We start from the raw sequence: 21,549 nt of genomic DNA, 5'->3' as shown, positions 1-21,549 counted from the left end.
TACTTTATTGTGCCAAGTTTCAAAGAGCTAGCACAAACCGTGTTTGATTTAGACTTCCAAATTTATGTATCCATATAGGAGAAAACAGAGTGAAACCTAAAAATTTAAAGTGTTACTGCCAACGAACTGTTTAACCTAGAAGAACAAAATTTGGTGAGCCAAGTGGGATTGGAGTACTGATCATTACATGAAAGTGTCATCAAGATTGGGTGAAAAAATGTGTGCTGTGACTTCAGGAAACTCGTAGTTTTTTAGAAGCTTGGCAACCCATTTCCATGAAAGTGATTTGCGCCAGTCTCTGCTTAGGGCTACATCAATAGGAAACAAACCATAGAGATAGAACTTGGAACTACTTTATTGTGTCAAGTTTCAAAAAGCTAGCACAAACCCTGTTTGATTTAGAGTTCCAACTACATGTATCCATATAGGAGAAAACAGAGTGAAACCTAAAAATTAAAACTGTTACTGCCAACGAACGGTTTAACCTAGAAGAACGAAATTTGGTGAGCCAAGTGGGATTGGGGTACTGATCATTACCTGAAAGTGACATCAATATTGGGTGAAAAAATGTGTGCTGAGATTTCAGGAAACTTGTAGTTTTTTGGAAGCTTGGCAACCCCTTTCCATGAAAGTGATTTGCGCCAGTCTCTGCTTAGGGCTACATCAATAGGAAACAAACCATAGAGATAGAACTTGGAACTACTTTATTGTGTCAAGTTTCAAAGAGCTAGCACAAACCGTCTTTGATTTAGAGTTCCAACTACATGTATCCATATAGGAGAAAACAGAGTGAAACCTAAAAATTAAAAATGTTACTCCCAATGAACGGTTTAACGTAGAAGAACGAAATTTGGTGAGCCAAGTGGGATTGGGGTACTGATCATTACCTGAAAGTGTCATCAAGATTGGGTGAAAAAATGTGTGCTGAGATTTTAGGAAACTCATAGTTTTTGGAAGCTTGGCAACCCCTTTTCTTGAAAGTGATTTGCGTAAGTATCTGCTTAGGGCTAGATCAATAGGAAAGAAAGCATAGAGATGGAACTTGGAACTACTTTATTGTGTCAAGTTTCAAAGAGCTAGCACAAACCGTCTTTGATTTAGAGTTCCATCTACATGTATCCATATAGGAGAAAACAGAGTGAAATATAAAAATTAAAACTGTTACTGCCAACGAACGGTTTAACCTAGAAGAACGAAATTTGGTGAGCCAAGTGGGATTGGGGTACTGATCATTACCTGAACGTGTCATCAAGATTGGGTGAAAAAATGTGTGCTGAGATTCAGGAAACTCGTAGTTTTTTGGAAGCTTGGCAACCCCTTTCCATGAAAGTGATTTGCGCCAGTCTCTGCTTAGGGCTACGTCAATAGGAAACAAACCATAGAGATAGAACTTGGAACTACTTTATTGTGTCAAGTTTCAAAGAGCTTGCACAGACCGTCTTTGATTTAGAGTTCCAACTACATGCATCCATATAGGAGAAAACAGAGTGAAACCTAAAAATTAAAACTGTTACTGCCAACGAACGTTTTAACCTAGAAGAACGAAATTTGGTGAGCCTGTGGGATTCGGGTACTGATCATTACCTGAAAGTGACATCAATATTGGGTGAAAAAATGTGTGCTGAGATTTCAGGAAACTTGTAGTTTTTTGGAAGCTTGGCAACCCCTTTCCATGAAAGTGATTTGCGCCAGTCTCTGCTTAGGGCTACATCAATAGGAAACAAACCATAGAGATAGAACTTGGAACTACTTTATTGTGTCAAGTTTCAAAGAGCTAGCACAAACCGTCTTTGATTTAGAGTTCCAACTACATGTATCCATATAGGAGAAAACAGAGTGAAACCTAAAAATTAAAAATGTTACTCCCAATGAACGGTTTAACGTAGAAGAACGAAATTTGGTGAGCCAAGTGGGATTGGGGTACTGATCATTACCTGAAAGTGTCATCAAGATTGGGTGAAAAAATGTGTGCTGAGATTTTAGGAAACTCATAGTTTTTGGAAGCTTGGCAACCCCTTTTCTTGAAAGTGATTTGCGTAAGTATCTGCTTAGGGCTAGATCAATAGGAAAGAAAGCATAGAGATGGAACTTGGAACTACTTTATTGTGTCAAGTTTCAAAGAGCTAGCACAAACCGTCTTTGATTTAGAGTTCCATCTACATGTATCCATATAGGAGAAAACAGAGTGAAATATAAAAATTAAAACTGTTACTGCCAACGAACGGTTTAACCTAGAAGAACGAAATTTGGTGAGCCAAGTGGGATTGGGGTACTGATCATTACCTGAACGTGTCATCAAGATTGGGTGAAAAAATGTGTGCTGAGATTCAGGAAACTCGTAGTTTTTTGGAAGCTTGGCAACCCCTTTCCATGAAAGTGATTTGCGCCAGTCTCTGCTTAGGGCTACGTCAATAGGAAACAAACCATAGAGATAGAACTTGGAACTACTTTATTGTGTCAAGTTTCAAAGAGCTTGCACAGACCGTCTTTGATTTAGAGTTCCAACTACATGCATCCATATAGGAGAAAACAGAGTGAAACTTAAAAATTAAAACTGTTACTGCCAACGAACGCTTTAACCTGGAAGAACGCAATTTGGTGTGCCAAGTGGGATTGGGGTACTGATCTTTACCCCTAAAATGTCAGCAAGATTGGGTGAAAAATTGTGTGCTGAGATTTCAGGAAACTCGCAGTTTTTTGGAAGCTTGGCAACCCCTTTCCATGAAAGTGATTTGCGCCCGTCTCTACTTAGGACTATATCAATAGGAAAGAAAACATAGAGATACAACTTCTAACTACTTTATTGTGCCAAGTTTCAAAGAGCTAGCACAAACCGTGTTTGATTTAGACTTCCAAATTTATGTATCCATATAGGAGAAAACAGAGTGAAACCTAAAAATTTAAAGTGTTACTGCCAACGAACTGTTTAACCTAGAAGAACAAAATTTGGTGAGCCAAGTGGGATTGGAGTACTGATCATTACATGAAAGTGTCATCAAGATTGGGTGAAAAAATGTGTGCTGTGACTGCAGGAAACTCGTAGTTTTTTAGAAGCTTGGCAACCCATTTCCATGAAAGTGATTTGCGCCAGTCTCTGCTTAGGGCTACATCAATAGGAAACAAACCATAGAGATAGAACTTGGAACTACTTTATTGTGTCAAGTTTCAAAAAGCTAGCACAAACCCTGTTTGATTTAGAGTTCCAACTACATGTATCCATATAGGAGAAAACAGAGTGAAACCTAAAATTTAAAACTGTTACTGCCAACGAACGGTTTAACCTAGAAGAACGAAATTTGGTGAGCCAAGTGGGATTGGGGTACTGATCATTACCTGAAAGTGACATCAATATTGGGTGAAAAAATGTGTGCTGAGATTTCAGGAAACTTGTAGTTTTTTGGAAGCTTGGCAACCCCTTTCCATGAAAGTGATTTGCGCCAGTCTCTGCTTAGGGCTACATCAATAGGAAACAAACCATAGAGATAGAACTTGGAACTACTTTATTGTGTCAAGTTTCAAAGAGCTAGCACAAACCGTCTTTGATTTAGAGTTCCAACTACATGTATCCATATAGGAGAAAACAGAGTGAAACCTAAAAATTAAAAATGTTACTCCCAATGAACGGTTTAACGTAGAAGAACGAAATTTGGTGAGCCAAGTGGGATTGGGGTACTGATCATTACCTGAAAGTGTCATCAAGATTGGGTGAAAAAATGTGTGCTGAGATTTTAGGAAACTCGTAGTTTTTGGAAGCTTGGCAACCCCTTTTCTTGAAAGTGATTTGCGTAAGTATCTGCTTAGGGCTAGATCAATAGGAAAGAAAGCATAGAGATGGAACTTGGAACTACTTTATTGTGTCAAGTTTCAAAGAGCTAGCACAAACCGTCTTTGATTTAGAGTTCCATCTACATGTATCAATATAGGAGAAAACAGAGTGAAATATAAAAATTAAAACTGTTACTGCCAACGAACGGTTTAACCTAGAAGAACGAAATTTGGTGAGCCAAGTGGGATTGGGGTACTGATCATTACCTGAAAGTGTCATCAAGATTGGGTGAAAAAATGTGTGCTGAGATTCAGGAAACTCGTAGTTTTTTGGAAGCTTGGCAACCCCTTTCCATGAAAGTGATTTGCGCCAGTCTCTGCTTAGGGCTACGTCAATAGGAAACAAACCATAGAGATAGAACTTGGAACTACTTTATTGTGTCAAGTTTCAAAGAGCTTGCACAGACCGTCTTTGATTTAGAGTTCCAACTACATGCATCCATATAGGAGAAAACAGAGTGAAACCTAAAAATTAAAACTGTTACTGCCAACGAACGGTTTAACCTAGAAGAACGAAATTTGGTGAGCCTGTGGGATTCGGGTACTGATCATTACCTGAACGTGTCATCAAGATTGGGTGAAAAAATGTGTGCTGAGATTTTAGGAAACTCGTATTTTTTTGGAAGCTTGGCAACCCCTTTTCATGGAAGTGATTTCCCCGGTATCTTCTTAGGGCTACATCAATAGGAAACAAGCCATAGAGATAGAACTTGGAACTACTTTATTGTTTCAAGTTTCAAAGAGCTAGCACAAACCGTCTTTGATTTAGAGTTCCAAATACATGTATCCATATAGGAGAAAACGGAGTGAAACCTAAAAATTAAAACTGTTACTGCCAACCTACTGTTTAACCTAGAAGAATGAAATATGGTGAGCCAAGTGGGATTGGGGTACTGATCATTACCTGAAAGTGTCATCAGGATTGGGTGAAAAAATGTGTGCTGAGATTTCAGGAAACTCGCAGTTTTTTGGAAGCCTGGCAACCCCTTTACATGAAAGTGATTTGCGCCAGTCTCTGCTTAGGGCTACATCAATAAGAAACAACCATAGAGATAGAACATGGAACTACTTTATTTTGTCAAGTTTCAAAGAGCTAGCACTAAAGGTCTTTGATTTAGAGTTCCAACTACATGTATCCATATAGGAGAAAACAGAGTGAAACCTAAAAATTAAAACTGTTACTGCCAACGAACACTTTAACCTAGAAGAACGAAATTTGGTGTGCCAAGAGGGATTGGCGTGCTGATCATTACCTGAAAGTGTCATCAAGATTGGTGAAAAAATGTGTGCTGAGATTTCAGGAAACTCGTAGTTTTTTGGAAGCCTGGCAACCACTTTATATGAAAGTGATTTGCGCCAGTCTCTACTTAGGACTACATCAATAGGAAACAAAACATAGAGATAGAACTTCTAACTACTTTATTGAGTCAAGTTTCAAAGAGCTAGCACAAACCGTGTTTGATTTAGAGTTCCAACTACATGTATCCATATAAAACAGAGTGAAACCTAAAAATTTAAACTGTTACTGCCAACAAATGCTTTAACCTAGAAGAAGGAAATTTGGTGTGCCAAGTGGGATTGGGGAACTGATCATTACCTGAAAGTGTCAAAAAGGCTGGGTGAAAAAATGTGTGCTCAGATTTCAGGAAATTCGTCGTTTTTTGGAAGCTTGGCAACCCCTTTCCATGAAAGTGATTTGCGCCAGTCTCTGCTTAGGGCTACATCAATAGGAAACAACCATAAAGATAGAACTTGGAACTACTTTATTGTGTTATGTTTCAAAGAGCAAGCAAAAACTGTCTTTGATTTAGAGTTCCAACTACATGCACCCATATAAGAGAAAACAGAGTGAAACCTAAAAGTTAAAACTGTTACTGCCAACGAACGGTTTAACCTAGAAGAATGAAATTTGGTGAGCCAAGTGGGATTGGGGTACTGATCATTACCTGAAAGTGTCATCAAGATTGGGTGAAAAAATGTGTGCTGAGATTTCAGGAAACTCGTAGTTTTTTGGAATCTTGGCAACCCCTTTCCATGGAAGTGATTTCCCCGGTATCTGCTTAGGGCTACATCAATAGGAAACAAACCATAGAGATAGAACTTGGAACTACTTTATTGTATCAAGTTTCAAAGAACTAGCACAACCCGTGTTTGATTTAGAGTTCCAAGTACATGTATCCATATAGGAGAAAACTGAGTGAAACCTAAAAATTTAAACTGTTACTGCCAAGAAACGCTTTAACCTAAAAGAACGAAATTTGGTGTGCCAAGTGGAATTGGGGTACTGATCATTACATGAAAGTGTCATCAAGGCTGGGTGAAAAAATGTGTGCTGAGATTTCAGGAAACTGGTAGTTTTCTGGAAGCTTGGCAACACCTTTCCATGAAAGTGATTTGCGCCAGTCTCTGCTTAGGGCTACATCAATAGGAAACAACCATAGAGATAGAACTTGGAACTACTTTATTGTGTCAAGTTTCAAAGAGCTAGCACAAACCATCTTTGATTTAGAGTTCCAACTACATGTGTAAATATAGGAGAAAACAGAGTGAAACCTAAAAATTAAAACTGTTACTGCCAACGAACGCTTCAACCTAGAAGAACGATATTTGGTGTGCCAAGTGGGATTGGGGTACTGATCATTACCTGAAAGTGTCATCAAGGCTGTGTGAAAAAATGTGTGCTGAGATTTCAGGAAACTCGTAGTTTTTTGAAAGCTTGGCAACCCCTTTCCATGAAAGTGATTTGCGCCAGTCTCTGCTTAGGGCTACATCAATAGGAAACAAACCATAGAGATAGAACATGGAACTACTTTATTTCGTCAAGTTTCAAAGAGCTAGCACAAATCGTCTTTGATTTAGAGTTCCAAATACATGTATCCATATAGGAGAAAACAGAGTGAAACCTAAAAATTAAAACTGTTACTGCCAACGAACGGTTTAACCTAGAAGAATGAAATTTGGTGAGCCAAGTGGGATTGGGGTACTGATCATTACCTGAAAGTGTCATCAAGATTGGGTGAAAAAATGTGTGCTGAGATTTCAGGAAACTCGTAGTTTTTTGGAAGCTTGGCAACCCCTTTTCATGGAAGTGATTTCCCCGGTATCTTCTTAGGGCTACATCAATAGGAAACAAGCCATAGAGATAGAACTTGGAACTACTTTATTGTTTCAAGTTTCAAAGAGCTAGCACAAACCGTCTTTGATTTAGAGTTCCAAATACATGTATCCATATAGGAGAAAACGGAGTGAAACCTAAAAATTAAAACTGTTACTGCCAACCTACTGTTTAACCTAGAAGAATGAAATTTGGTGAGCCAAGTGGGATTGGGGTACTGATCATTACCTGAAAGTGTCATCAGGATTGGGTGAAAAAATGTGTGCTGAGATTTCAGGAAACTCGTAGTTTTTTGGAAGCCTGGCAACCCCTTTACATGAAAGTGATTTGCGCCAGTCTCTGCTTAGGGCTACATCAATAAGAAACAACCATAGAGATAGAACATGGAACTACTTTATTTTGTCAAGTTTCAAAGAGCTAGCACTAAAGGTCTTTGATTTAGAGTTCCAACTACATGTATCCATATAGGAGAAAACAGAGTGAAACCTAAAAATTAAAACTGTTACTGCCAACGAACACTTTAACCTAGAAAAACGAAATTTGGTGTGCCAAGAGGGATTGGCGTGCTGATCATTACCTGAAAGTGTCATCAAGATTGGTGAAAAAATGTGTGCTGAGATTTCAGGAAACTCGTAGTTTTTTGGAAGCCTGGCAACCACTTTATATGAAAGTGATTTGCGCCAGTCTCTACTTAGGACTACATCAATAGGAAACAAAACATAGAGATAGAACTTCTAACTACTTTATTGAGTCAAGTTTCAAAGAGCTAGCACAAACCGTGTTTGATTTAGAGTTCCAACTACATGTATCCATATAAAACAGAGTGAAACCTAAAAATTTAAACTGTTTCTGCCAACAAATGCTTTAACCTAGAAGAAGGAAATTTGGTGTGCCAAGTGGGATTGGGGAACTGATCATTACCTGAAAGTGTCAAAAAGGCTGGGTGAAAAAATGTGTGCTCAGATTTCAGGAAATTCGTCGTTTTTTGGAAGCTTGGCAACCCCTTTCCATGAAAGTGATTTGCGCCAGTCTCTGCTTAGGGCTACATCAATAGGAAACAACCATAAAGATAGAACTTGGAACTACTTTATTGTGTTATGTTTCAAAGAGCAAGCAAAAAATGTCTTTGATTTAGAGTTCCAACTACATGCACCCATATAAGAGAAAACAGAGTGAAACCTAAAAGTTAAAACTGTTACTGCCAACGAACGGTTTAACCTAGAAGAATGAAATTTGGTGAGCCAAGTGGGATTGGGGTACTGATCATTACCTGAAAGTGTCATCAAGATTGGGTGAAAAAATGTGTGCTGAGATTTCAGGAAACTCGTAGTTTTTTGGAATCTTGGCAACCCCTTTCCATGGAAGTGATTTCCCCGGTATCTGCTTAGGGCTACATCAATAGGAAACAAACCATAGAGATAGAACTTGGAACTACTTTATTGTATCAAGTTTCAAAGAACTAGCACAACCCGTGTTTGATTTAGAGTTCCAAGTACATGTATCCATTTAGGAGAAAACTGAGTGAAACCTAAAAATTTAAACTGTTACTGCCAAGAAACGCTTTAACCTAAAAGAACGAAATTTGGTGTGCCAAGTGGAATTGGGGTACTGATCATTACATGAAAGTGTCATCAAGGCTGGGTGAAAAAATGTGTGCTGAGATTTCAGGAAACTCGTAGTTTTCTGGAAGCTTGGCAACACCTTTCCATGAAAGTGATTTTCGCCAGTCTCTGCTTAGGGCTACATCAATAGGAAACAACCATAGAGATAGAACTTGGAACTACTTTATTGTGTCAAGTTTCAAAGAGCTAGCACAAACCTTGTTTGATTTAGAGTTCCAACTACATGCACCCATATAGGAGAAAACAGAGTGAAACCTAAAAATTAAAACCGTTACTGACAATGAACGGTGTAACCTAGAAGAACGAAATTTGATGAGCCAAGTGGGATTGGGGTACTCATCATTACCTGAAAGTGTCATCAAGATTTTGTGAAAAAATGTGTGCTGAGATTTCAGGAAATTTGTACTTTTTTGGAATCTTGGCAACCACTTTCCATGAAAGTAATTTGCGCCAGTCTCTACTTAGGGCTACAACAATAGGAAACAAACCATAGAGATAGAACTTTGAACTTCTTTATTGTGTCAAGTTTCAAAGAGCTAGCACAAACCGTGTTTGATTTATAGTTCCAACTACATGTATCCCTATAGGAGAAAACAGAGTGAAACCTAAAAATTAAAACTGTTACTGCCATCGAACGGTTTAACCTAGAAGAACGAAATTTGGTGAGCCAAGTGGGATTTGGGTAATGATCATTGCCTGAATGTGTCTTCAAGTTTGGGTGAAAAAATGTGTGCTGAGATTTCAGGAAACTCGTAGTTTTTGGAAGGTTGGCAACCCTTTTCCATGAAAGTTATTTGCACCTGTCTCTGCTTAGGGCTACATCAATAGGAAACAAACCATAGTGATAGAACTTGGAACTAGTTTATTGTGTCAAGTTTCAAAGAGCTAGCACAAACCATGTTTGATTTAGCGTTCCAACTACATGTATCCATATAGGAGAAAACAGAGTGAAAACTAAAAATTAAAACTGTTACTGCCAATGAACGGTTTTACCTAGAAGAACGAAATTTGGTTTGACAAGTGGGATTGGGGTACTGATCATTATCTGAAAGTGTCACCAAGATTGGGTGAGAAAATGAGTGCTGAGATTTCAGGAAACTCATAGTTTTTTGGAAGCTTGGCAACCAATTTTGAAAGTGATTTGTGCCAGTCCCTGCTTAGGGCTACATCAATAAATAACAAAAAATAGAGATAGAACTTGGAACTTTTTATTGTGTCAAGTTTCAAAGAGCTAGCACAAACCGTGTTTGATTTAGAGTTCCAAATACATGTATCCATATAAGAGAAAACAGAGTGAAACCTAAAAATTAAAAGTGTTACTGCCAACGAACAGTTAAAAGTAGAAGAACGAAATTCGGTGAGCCAAGTGGGATTAGGGTACTGATCATTACCTGAAAGTTCATCAAGATTGGGTGAAAAAATATGTGCTGACAATTCAGGAAACTCGTAGTTTTTTGGAAGCTTGGCAACCCCTTTCCATGAACGTGATTTGTGCCAGTCTCTGCTTAGGGCTACATCAATAGGAAACGAACCGTAGAGATAGAACTTGGAACTACTTTATTGTGTCAAGTTTCAAAAAGCTAGCACAAGCGGTCTTTGATTTAGAGTTCCAACTACATGTATCCATATAGGAGAAAGCAGAGTGAAAGCTAAAAATTAAAACTGTTACTGCCAACGAACGGTTTAACCTAGAAGAACGAAATTTGGTGAGCCAAGTGGGATTGGGGTACTGATCATTACCTGAACGTGTCATCAAGATTGGGTGAAAAAATGTGTGCTGAGATTTCAGGAATATCATAGTTTTTTGGAAGCTTGGCAACCCCTTTCCATGAAAGTGATTTGTGCCAGTCTCTGCTTAGGGCTACATCAATAGGAAACAAACCATAGAGATAGAACTTGGAACTTATTTAAGGTGTCAAGTTTCAAAGAGATAGCACAAACCGTGTTTGATTTAGAGTTCCAACTACATGTACCCATATAGGAGAAAACAGAGTGAAACCTAAAAATTAAAACGGTTACTGCCAACGAACGGTTTAACCAAGAAGAACGAAATTTGGTGAGCCAAGTGGGATTGGGGTACTGATCATTACCTGAACGTGTCATCAATTTTGGGTGAAAAAATGTGTGCTGAGATTTCTGGAAACTCATAGTTTTTTGGAAGCTTGGCAACCCCTTTCAATGAAAGTGATTTGCGCCAGTCTCTGCTTAGGGCTACATCAATAGGAAACAAACCATAGAGATAGAACTTGGAACTTCTTTATTGTGTTAAGTTTCAAAGAGGTAGAACACACCGTGTTTGATTTAGAGTTCCAACTACATGTACCCATATAGGAGAAAACAGAGTGAAACCTAAAAAATGAAACGGTTACTGCCGACGAACGGTTGAACCTGGAAGAATGAAATTTGGTGTGCCAAGTGGGATTGGGGTACTTATCATTACCTGAAAGTGTCATCCAGATTGGGTGAAAAAATGTGTGCTGAGATTTCAGGAAACTCGTAGTTTTTTGGAAGCTTGGAAACCCCTTTCCATGAAAGTGATTTGTGCCAGTCTCTGCTTATGGCTACATCAATAGGAAACTCACCATAGAGATAGAACTTGGAACTACTTTATTGTGTCAAGTTTCAAAGAGCTAGCACAAGCGGTCTTTGATTTAGAGTTCCAAATACATGTATCCATATAGGAGAAAACAGAGTTTAACCTAAAAATTAGAACTGTTACTGCCAACAAACGGTTTAACCTAGAATAACCAAATTTGGTGAGCCAACTGGGATTGGGGTACTTATCATTACCTGAAAGTGTCATCAAAATTGGTTGAAAAAATGTGTGCTGGGATTTCAGGAAACTCGTATTTTTTTGGAAGCTTGGCAACCCCTTTCCATGAAAGTGATTTGCGCCGGTCTCTGCTTAGGGCTACATCAATAGCAAACAAACCATAGAGATAGAACTTGGAACTACTTTATTGTGTCAAATTTCTAAGAGCTAGCACAAACCGTGTTTGATTTAGAGTTCCAACTACATGTATCCCTATAGGAGAAAACAGAGTGAAACCTAAAAATTTAAACTGTTACTGCCAACGAACCGTTTAACCGAGAAGAACTAAATTTGTTGAGCCATGTGGGAATGGGGTACAGATCATTACCTGAAAGTGTCATCAAGATTTGGTGAAGAAATGTGTGCTGCGACTTCAGGAAACTCGTAGTTTTTTGGAAGCTTGGCAACCCCTTTCCATGAAAGTGATTTGTGCAAGTCTCAGCTTAGGGCTACATCAATAGGAAACAAACCGTAGAGATAGAACTTGGAACTGCTATATTGTGTCAAGTTTCAAAGAGCTAGTACAAACCCTGTTTGATTTAGAGTTCCAACTACATGTATCCACATAGGAGAAAACAGAGTGAAACCTAAAAATTAAAACTGTTACTGCCAACGAACGGTTTAACCTAGAAGAACGAAATTTGGTGAGCCAAGTGGCATTGCGGTACTGATCATTACCTGTAAGTGCCATCAAGATTGGGTGAAAAAATGTGTGCTGCGACTTCAGGAAACTCGTAGTTTTTTGGAAGCTTGGCAACTCCTTTCCATGAAAGTGATTTGCGCCGGTCTCTGCTTAGGGCTACATCAATAGGAAACAAACCATAGAGATAGAACTTGTAACTACTTTATTGTGTCAAGTTTCAAAGAGCTTGTACAAACCGTGTTTGATTTAGAGTTCCAAGTACATGTATCCACATAGGAGAAAACAGAGTGAAAACTAAAAATTAAAACGGTTACTGCCAACGAACGGTTTAACCTAGAAGAACGAAATTTGGTGAGCCAAGTGGCATTGCGGTACTGATCATTACCTGTAAGTGCCATCAAGATTGGGTGAAAACATGTGTGCTAAGATTTCAGGAAACTCGTAGTTTTTTGGAAGCTTGGCAACCCCTTACCATGAAAGTGATTTGTGCAAGTCTCTGCTTAGGGCTACATTAATAGGAAACAAACCATAGAGATAGAACTTGGAACTACTTTATTGTGTCAAGTTTCAAAGAGCTAGCACAAACCGTGTTTCATTTAGAGTTCCAACTACATGTACCCATATAGGAGAAAACAGAGGGAAACCTAAAAATTAAAACTGTTACTGCCAATGAACGGTTTAACCCAGAAGAACGAAATTTGGTGAGCCAAGTGTGATGGGGGTACTGATCATTACCTGAAAGTGTCATCAAGATTGGGTGAAAAAATGTGTGCTGAGATTTCAGGAAACTCTTAGTTTTTTGGAAGGTTGGCAACCCTTTTCCATGAAAGTGATTTGCGCCGGTCTCTGCTTAGGGCTACATCAATAGGAAACAAACCATAGAGACAGAACGTGGAACTACATTATTGTGTCAAGTTTCAAAGAGGTAGCACAAACCGTGTTTGATTTAGAGTTCCAACTACATGTATCCATATAGGAGAAAACAGAGTGAAACTTAAAAATTAAAACTGTTACTGCCAACGAACAGTTTAAACTCGAAGAATGAAATTTGGTGAGCCAAGTGGGATTGGGGTACTGATCATTACCTGAAAGTGTCATCAGGATTGGGTGAAAAAATGTGTGCTGAGATTTCAGGATACTCGTAGTTATTTGGAAGGTTGGCAACCCCTTTCCATGAAAGTGATTTGCGCCGATCTCTGCTTAGGGCTACATCAATAGGAAACAAACCATAGAGACAGAACTTGGAACTACTTTATTGTGTCAAGTTTCAAAGAGCTAGCAAAAACCGTGTTTGATTTAGAGTTCCAAATACATGTATCCACATAGGAGAAAACAGAGTGAAAACTAAAAATTAAAACGGTTACTGCCAACGAACGGTTTAACCTAGAAGAACGAAATTTGGTGAGCCAAGTGGCATTGCGGTACTGATCATTACCTGTAAGTGCCATCAAGATTGGGTGAAAACATGTGTGCTAAGATTTCAGGAAACTCGTAGTTTTTTAGAAGCTTGGCAACCCCTTACCATGAAAGTGATTTGTGCAAGTCTCTGCTTAGGGCTACATTAATAGGAAACAAACCATACAGATAGAACTTGGAACTACTTTATTGTGTCAAGTTTCAAAGAGCTAGCGCAAACTGTGTTTGATTTAGAGTTCCAACTACATGTATCTATATAGTAGATAACAGAGTGAAACCTAAAAATTAAAACTGTTACTGCCAACGAACGGTTTAACCTAGAAGAACGAAATTTGTTGAGCCAAGTGGGATTGGGGTACTGATCATTAGCTGAAACTGTCATCAAGATTGGGTGAAAAAATGTGTGCTGCGACTTCAGGAAACTCGTAATTTTTTGTAAGCTTCGCAACCCATTTCCATGAAAGTGATTTGCGCCGGTCTCTGCTTAGGGCTACATCAATAGGAAACAAACCATAGAGATAGAACTTGGAACTCCTTTACTGTGTCAAGTTTCAAAGAGCTAGCACAAACCGTGTTTGATTTAGAGTTCCAACTACATGTATCCATATAGGAGAAAACAGAGTGAAACCTAAAAAATAAAACTGTTACTGCCAACGAACGGTTTCAACTAGAAGAACGAAATTTGGTGAGCCAAGTGGGATTGGGTACTGATCATTACCTGAAAGTGTCATCAAGATTGGGTGAAAAAATGTGTGCTGAGATTTCAGGAAACTCGTAGTTTTTTGGAAGCTTGGCAACCCCTTTCCATGAAAGTGATTTGCGCCGTTTTCTGCTTAGGGCTACATCAATAGGAAACAAACAATAGAGATAGAACTTGGAACTACTTTATTTTGTCAAGTTTCAAAGAGCTAGCGCAAACCGTGTTTGATTTAGAGTTCCAACTACATGTATCTATATAGGAGAAAACAGAGTGAAACCTAAAAATTAAAATAGTAACTGCCAACGAACGGTTTAACCTAGAAGAACGAAATTTAGTGAGCCAAGTGGCATTGGGGTACTGATCATTACCTGTAAGTGTCATCAAGATTGGGAGAAAAAATGTGTGCTGGGATTTCAGGAAACTCGTATTTTGTTGGAAGCTTGGCAACCCCTTTCCATGAAAGTGATTTGCGCCGGTCTCTGCTTAGGGCTACATAAATAGCAAACAAACCATAGAGATAGAACTTGGAACTACTTTATTGTGTCAAGTTTCAAAGAGCTAGCACAAACCGTGTTTGATTTAGAGTTCCAACTACATGTATCCATATAGGAGAAAACAGAGTGAAACCTAAAAATTAAAACTGTTACTGCCAACAAACGGTTTAACCTAGAAGAACGAAATTTGTTGAGCCAAGTGGGATTGGGGTACTGATCATTACCTGAAAGTGTCATCAAGATTCGGTGAAAAAATGTGTGCTGCGACTTCAGGAAACTCGTAGTGTTTTGGAAGCTTGGCAACTCCTTTCCATGAAAGTGATTTGCGCCGGTCTCTGCTTAGGGCTACATCAATAGGAAACAAACCATAGAGATAGAACTTGTAACTACTTTATTGTGTCAAGTTTCAAAGAGCTACCACAAACCGTCTTTGATTTAGAGTTCCAAGTACATGTATCCACATAGGAGAAAACAGAGTGAAAACTAAAAATTAAAACGGTTACTGCCAACGAACGGTTTAACCTAGAAGAACGAAATTTGCTTAGCCAACTGGCATTGCGGTGCTGATCATTACCTGTAAGTGCCATCAAGTTTGGGTGAAAACATGTGTGCTAAGATTTCAGGAAACTCGTAGTTTTTTGGAAGCTTGGCAACCGCTTACCATGAAAGTGATTTGTGCAAGTCTCTGCTTAGGGCTACATCAATAGGAAACAAACCATAGAGATAGAACTTGTAACTACTTTATTGTGTCAAGTTTGAAAGAGCTAGCACAAACCGTGTTTGATTTAGAGTTCCAACTACATGTACCCATATAGGAGAAAACAGAGGGAAACCTAAAAATTAAAACTGTTACTGCCAACGAAAGGTTTAACCTAGAAGAACGAAATTTGGTGAGCCAAGTGTGATTGGTGTACTGATCATTACCTGAAAGTGTCATCAAGATTGGGTGAAAAAATATGTGCTGAGATTTCAGGAAACTCTTAGTTTTTTGGAAGGTTGGCAACCCTTTTCCATGAAAGTGATTTGCGCCGGTCTCTGCTTAGGGCTACATCAATAGGAAACAAACCATAGAGACAGAACTTGGAACTACTTTATTGTGTCAAGTTTCAAAGAGCTAGCACAAACCGTGTTTGATTTAGAGTTCCAACTACATGTATCCATATAGGAGAAAACAGAGTGAAACTTAAAAATTAAAACTGTTACTGCCAACGAACGGTTTAATCTAGAAGAACGAAATTTGGTGAGCCAAGTGTGATTGGGGTACTGATCATTACCTGAAAGTGTCATCAAGATTGGGTGAAAAAATGTTTGCTGAGATTTCAGGAAACTCGTAGTTATTTGGAAGCTTGGCAACCCCTTTCCATGAAAGTGATTTGCGCCGGTCTCTGCTTACTGCTACACCAATAGGAAACAAACCATAGAGATAGAACTTGTAACTACTTTATTGTGTCAAGTTTCAAAGAGCTAGTACAAACCGTGTTTGATTTAGAGTTCCAACTACATGTATCCATATAGGAGAAAACAGAGTGAAACCTAAAAATTTAAACTGTTACTGCCAAGGAACGGTTTAAACTAGAAAAACGAAATTTGGTGTGCCAAGTGGGATTGGGGTACTGATCATTACCTGAAAGTGTCATCAAGACAGGGTGAAAAAATGTGTGCTGAGATTTCAGGAAACTCGTAGTTTTTTGGAAGCTTGGCAACCCCTTTCCATGAAAGTGATTTGCGCCGGTCTCTGCTTAGGGCTACATCAATAGGAAACAAACAATAGAGATAGAACTTGGAACTACTTTATGGTGTCAAGTTTCAAAGAGCTAGTACAAACCGTGTTTGATTTAGAGTTCCAACTACATGTATCCACAGAGGAGAAAACAGAGTGAAACCTAAAAATTAAAACTGTTACTGCCAACGAACGGTTTCAACTAGAAGAACGAAATTTGGTGAGCCAAGTGGCATTGCGGTACTGATCATTACCTGAAAGTGCCATCAAGATTGGGTGAAAAAATGTGTGTTAAGATTTCAGGAAACTCGTAGTTTTTTGGAAGCTTCGCAACCCATTTCCATGAAAGTGATTTGCGCCGGTCTCTGCTTAGGGCTACATCAATAGGAAACAAACCATACAGATAGAACTTGGAACTACTTTATTGTGTCAATTTTCAAAGAGCTAGTACAAACCGTGTTTGAATTAGAGTTCCAACTACATGTATCCATATAGGAGAAAACAGAGTGAAACCTAAAAATTAAAACTGTTACTGCCAATAAACAGTTTAACCTAGAAGAACGAAATTTGGTGTGCCAAGTGGGATTGGGGTACTGATCATTACCTGAAAGTGTCATCAAAGTTGGGTGAAAAAATGTGTGCTGAGATTTCCGGAAACTCGTAGTTTTTTGGAAGCTTGGCAACCCCTTTCCATGAAAGTGATTTGCACCAGTCTCTGCTTAGGGCTACATCAATAGGAAACAAACCATAGAGACAGAACTTGGAACTACTTTATTGTGTCAAGTTTCAAAGAGCAAGCACAAGCGGTCTTTGATTTAGAGTTCCTACTACATGTATCCATATAGGAGAAAACAGAGTGAAACCTAAAAATTAGAACTGTTACTGCCAACAAACAGTTTAACCTAGAAGAACGAAATTTGGTGAGCCAACTGGGATTGGGGTACTGATCATTACCAGAAAGTGTCATCAAGGTTGGTTGAAAAAATTGTGCTGACATTTCAGAAAACTCTTAGTTTTTTGGAAGCTTGGCAACCCCTTTCCATGAAAGTGATTGGCGCCAGTCTCTGCTGAGGGCTACATCAATAGGAAACAAACCATAGAGATAGGACTTGGAACTTCTTTTTTGTGTCAAGTTTCAAAGAGCTAGCACAAACCGTGTTTGATTTAGAATTGCAACTACATTTATCCATATAGGAGAAAACAGAGTGAAACCTAAAAATTAAAACAGTTATTTCCAACGAACGGTTTAACCTGGAAGAATGAAATTTGGTGAGCCAAGTGGGATTGGGGTACTGATCATTACCTGAAAGTGTCATCAGTATTGGGTTAAAAAATGTGTGCTGAGATTTCAGGAAACTCGTCGTTTTTTGGAAGCTTGTCAACCCCTTTCCATGAAAGTGATTTGCTCCAGTCTCTGCTTAGGGCTACATGAATAGGAAACAAACCATAGAAATAGAACTTGGAACTACTTTATTGTGTCAAGTTTCAAAGAGCTAGCACAAACCGTGTTTGATTTAGAGTTCCAAATACATGTATCCATATAGGAGAAAACAGAGTGAAACCTAAAAATTAAAACTGTTACTTGCCAACGAAGGTTTAAACTAGAAGAATTAAAGTTGGTGAGCCAAGTGGGATTGGGGTACTGATCATTACCTGAAAGTGTCATCAAGATTGGGTGAAAAAATGTGTGCGGAGATTTCAGGAAACTCGTTGTTTTTTGGAAGCTTGGCAACCCCTTTCCATGAAAGTTATTTGCGCCAGTCTCTGCTTAGGGCTACATCAATAGGAAACAAACCATAGAGATAGAACTTGGAACTTCTTTATTGTGTCAAGTTTCAAAGAGGTAGCACAAACCGTGTTTGATTTAGAGTTCCAACTACATGTACCCATATAGGAGAAAACAGAGTGAAACCTAAAAATTAAAACGGATACTGCCAACGAATGGTTTAACCTAGAAGAACGAAATTTGGTGTGCCAAGCGGGATTGGGGTGCTGATCATTACCTGAAAGTGTCATCAAGATTGGTTGAAAAAATGTGTGCTGAGATTTCAGGAAACTCGTAGTTTTTTGGAAGCTTGGAAACCCCTTTCCATGAAAGTGATTTGTGCCAGTCTCTGCTTATGGCTACATCAATAGGAAACAAACCATAGAGATAGAACTTGGAACTACTTTATTGTGTCAAGTTTCAAAGAGCTAGCAAAAGCGGTCTTTGATTTAGAGTTCCAAATACATGTATCCATATAGGAGAAAACAGAGTTTAACCTAAAAATTAGAACTGTTACTGCCAACAAACGGTTTAACCTAGAATAACCAACTTTGGTGAGCCAACTGGGATTGGGGTACTTATCATTACCTGAAAGTGTCATCAAGGTTGGGTGAAAAAATGTGTTCTGAGATTTCAGGAAACTCATAGTTTTTTGTTAGCTTGGCAACCCCTTTCCATGAAAGTGATTTGCGCCAGTCTCTGTTCAGGGCTACATCAATAGCAAACAAACCATAGAGATAGAACATGGAACTACTTTATTGTGTCAACTTTCAAAGAGCTACCACAAACCGTGTTTGATTTAGAGTTCCAACTACATGTATCCATATAGGAGAAAACAGAGTGAAATCTAAAAATCAAAACTGTTACTGCCAAGGAACGGTTTAACCTAGAAGAACGAAATTTGGTGAGCCAAGTGGGATTGGGTACTGATCATTACCTGAAAGTGTCATCGAGATTGGGTGAAAAAATGTGTGCTGATATTTCAGGAAACTCGTAGTTTTTTGGAAGCTTGGCAACCCCTTTCCATGAAAGTGATTTGCGCCAGTCTCTGCTTAGGGCTACACCAATAGGAAACAAACCATAGAGATAGGACTTGGAACTTCTTTTTTGTGTCAAGTTTCAAAGAGCTAGCACAAACCGTGTTTGATTTAGAATTGCAACTACATTTATCCATATAGGAGAAAACAGAGTGAAACCTAAAAATTAAAACAGTTATTTCCAACGAACGGTTTAACCTGGAAGAATGAAATTTGGTGAGCCAAGTGGGATTGGGGTACTGATCATTACCTGAAAGTGTCATCAGTATTGGGTTAAAAAATGTGTGCTGAGATTTCAGGAAACTCGTCGTTTTTTGGAAGCTTGTCAACCCCTTTCCATGAAAGTGATTTGCTCCAGTCTCTGCTTAGGGCTACATGAATAGGAAACAAACCATAGAAATAGAACTTGGAACTACTTTATTGTGTCAAGTTTCAAAGAGCTAGCACAAACCGTGTTTGATTTAGAGTTCCAAATACATGTATCCATATAGGAGAAAACAGAGTGAAACCTAAAAATTAAAACTGTTACTTGCCAACGAAGGTTTAAACTAGAAGAATTAAAGTTGGTGAGCCAAGTGGGATTGGGGTACTGATCATTACCTGAAAGTGTCATCAAGATTGGGTGAAAAAATGTGTGCGGAGATTTCAGGAAACTCGTTGTTTTTTGGAAGCTTGGCAACCCCTTTCCATGAAAGTTATTTGCGCCAGTCTCTGCTTAGGGCTACATCAATAGGAAACAAACCATAGAGATAGAACTTGGAACTTCTTTATTGTGTCAAGTTTCAAAGAGGTAGCACAAACCGTGTTTGATTTAGAGTTCCAACTACATGTACCCATATAGGAGAAAACAGAGTGAAACCTAAAAATTAAAACGGATACTGCCAACGAATGGTTTAACCTAGAAGAACGAAATTTGGTGTGCCAAGCGGGATTGGGGTGCTGATCATTACCTGAAAGTGTCATCAAGATTGGTTGAAAAAATGTGTGCTGAGATTTCAGGAAACTCGTAGTTTTTTGGAAGCTTGGAAACCCCTTTCCATGAAAGTGATTTGTGCCAGTCTCTGCTTATGGCTACATCAATAGGAAACAAACCATAGAGATAGAACTTGGAACTACTTTATTGTGTCAAGTTTCAAAGAGCTAGCAAAAGCGGTCTTTGATTTAGAGTTCCAAATACATGTATCCATATAGGAGAAAACAGAGTTTAACCTAAAAATTAGAACTGTTACTGCCAACAAACGGTTTAACCTAGAATAACCAACTTTGGTGAGCCAACTGGGATTGGGGTACTTATCATTACCTGAAAGTGTCATCAAGGTTGGGTGAAAAAATGTGTTCTGAGATTTCAGGAAACTCATAGTTTTTTGTTAGCTTGGCAACCCCTTTCCATGAAAGTGATTTGCGCCAGTCTCTGTTCAGGGCTACATCAATAGCAAACAAACCATAGAGATAGAACATGGAACTACTTTATTGTGTCAACTTTCAAAGAGCTACCACAAACCGTGTTTGATTTAGAGTTCCAACTACATGTATCCATATAGGAGAAAACAGAGTGAAATCTAAAAATCAAAACTGTTACTGCCAAGGAACGGTTTAACCTAGAAGAACGAAATTTGGTGAGCCAAGTGGGATTGGGTACTGATCATTACCTGAAAGTGTCATCGAGATTGGGTGAAAAAATGTGTGCTGATATTTCAGGAAACTCGTAGTTTTTTGGAAGCTTGGCAACCCCTTTCCATGAAAGTGATTTGCGCCAGTCTCTGCTTAGGGCTACACCAATAGGAAACAAACAATAGAGATAGGACTTGGAACTTCTTTTTTGTGTCAAGTTTCAAAGAGCTAGCACAAACCGTGTTTGATTTAGAATTGCAACTACATTTATCCATATAGGAGAAAACAGAGTGAAACCTAAAAATTAAAACAGTTATTGCCAACGAACGGTTTAACCTGGAAGAATGAAATTTGGTGAGCCAAGTGGGATTGGGGTACTGATCATTACCTGAAAGTGTCATCAGTATTGGGTTAAAAAATGTGTGCTGAGATTTCAGGAAACTCGTCATTTTTTGGAAGCTTGTCAACCCCTTTCCATGAAAGTGATTTGCTCCAGTCTCTGCTTAGGGCTACATCAATAGGAAACAAACCATAGAAATAGAACTTGGAACTACTTTATTGTGTCAAGTTTCAAAGAGCTAGCACAAACCGTGTTTGATTTAGAGTTCCAAATACATGTATCCATATAGGAGAAAACAGAGTGAAACCTAAAAATTAAAACTGTTACTTGCCAACGAAGGTTTAAACTAGAAGAATTAAAGTTGGTGAGCCAAGTGGGATTGGGGTACTGATCATTACCTGAAAGTGTCATCAAGATTGGGTGAAAAAATGTGTGCGGAGATTTCAAGA

The sequence above is a fragment of the Spermophilus citellus genome (assembly GCF_964194105.1).
Source record: "Spermophilus citellus genome assembly, chromosome: 14".
In the NCBI taxonomy this organism is placed as follows: domain Eukaryota; kingdom Metazoa; phylum Chordata; class Mammalia; order Rodentia; family Sciuridae; genus Spermophilus; species Spermophilus citellus.
This window is presented reverse-complemented; position numbering follows the sequence as displayed.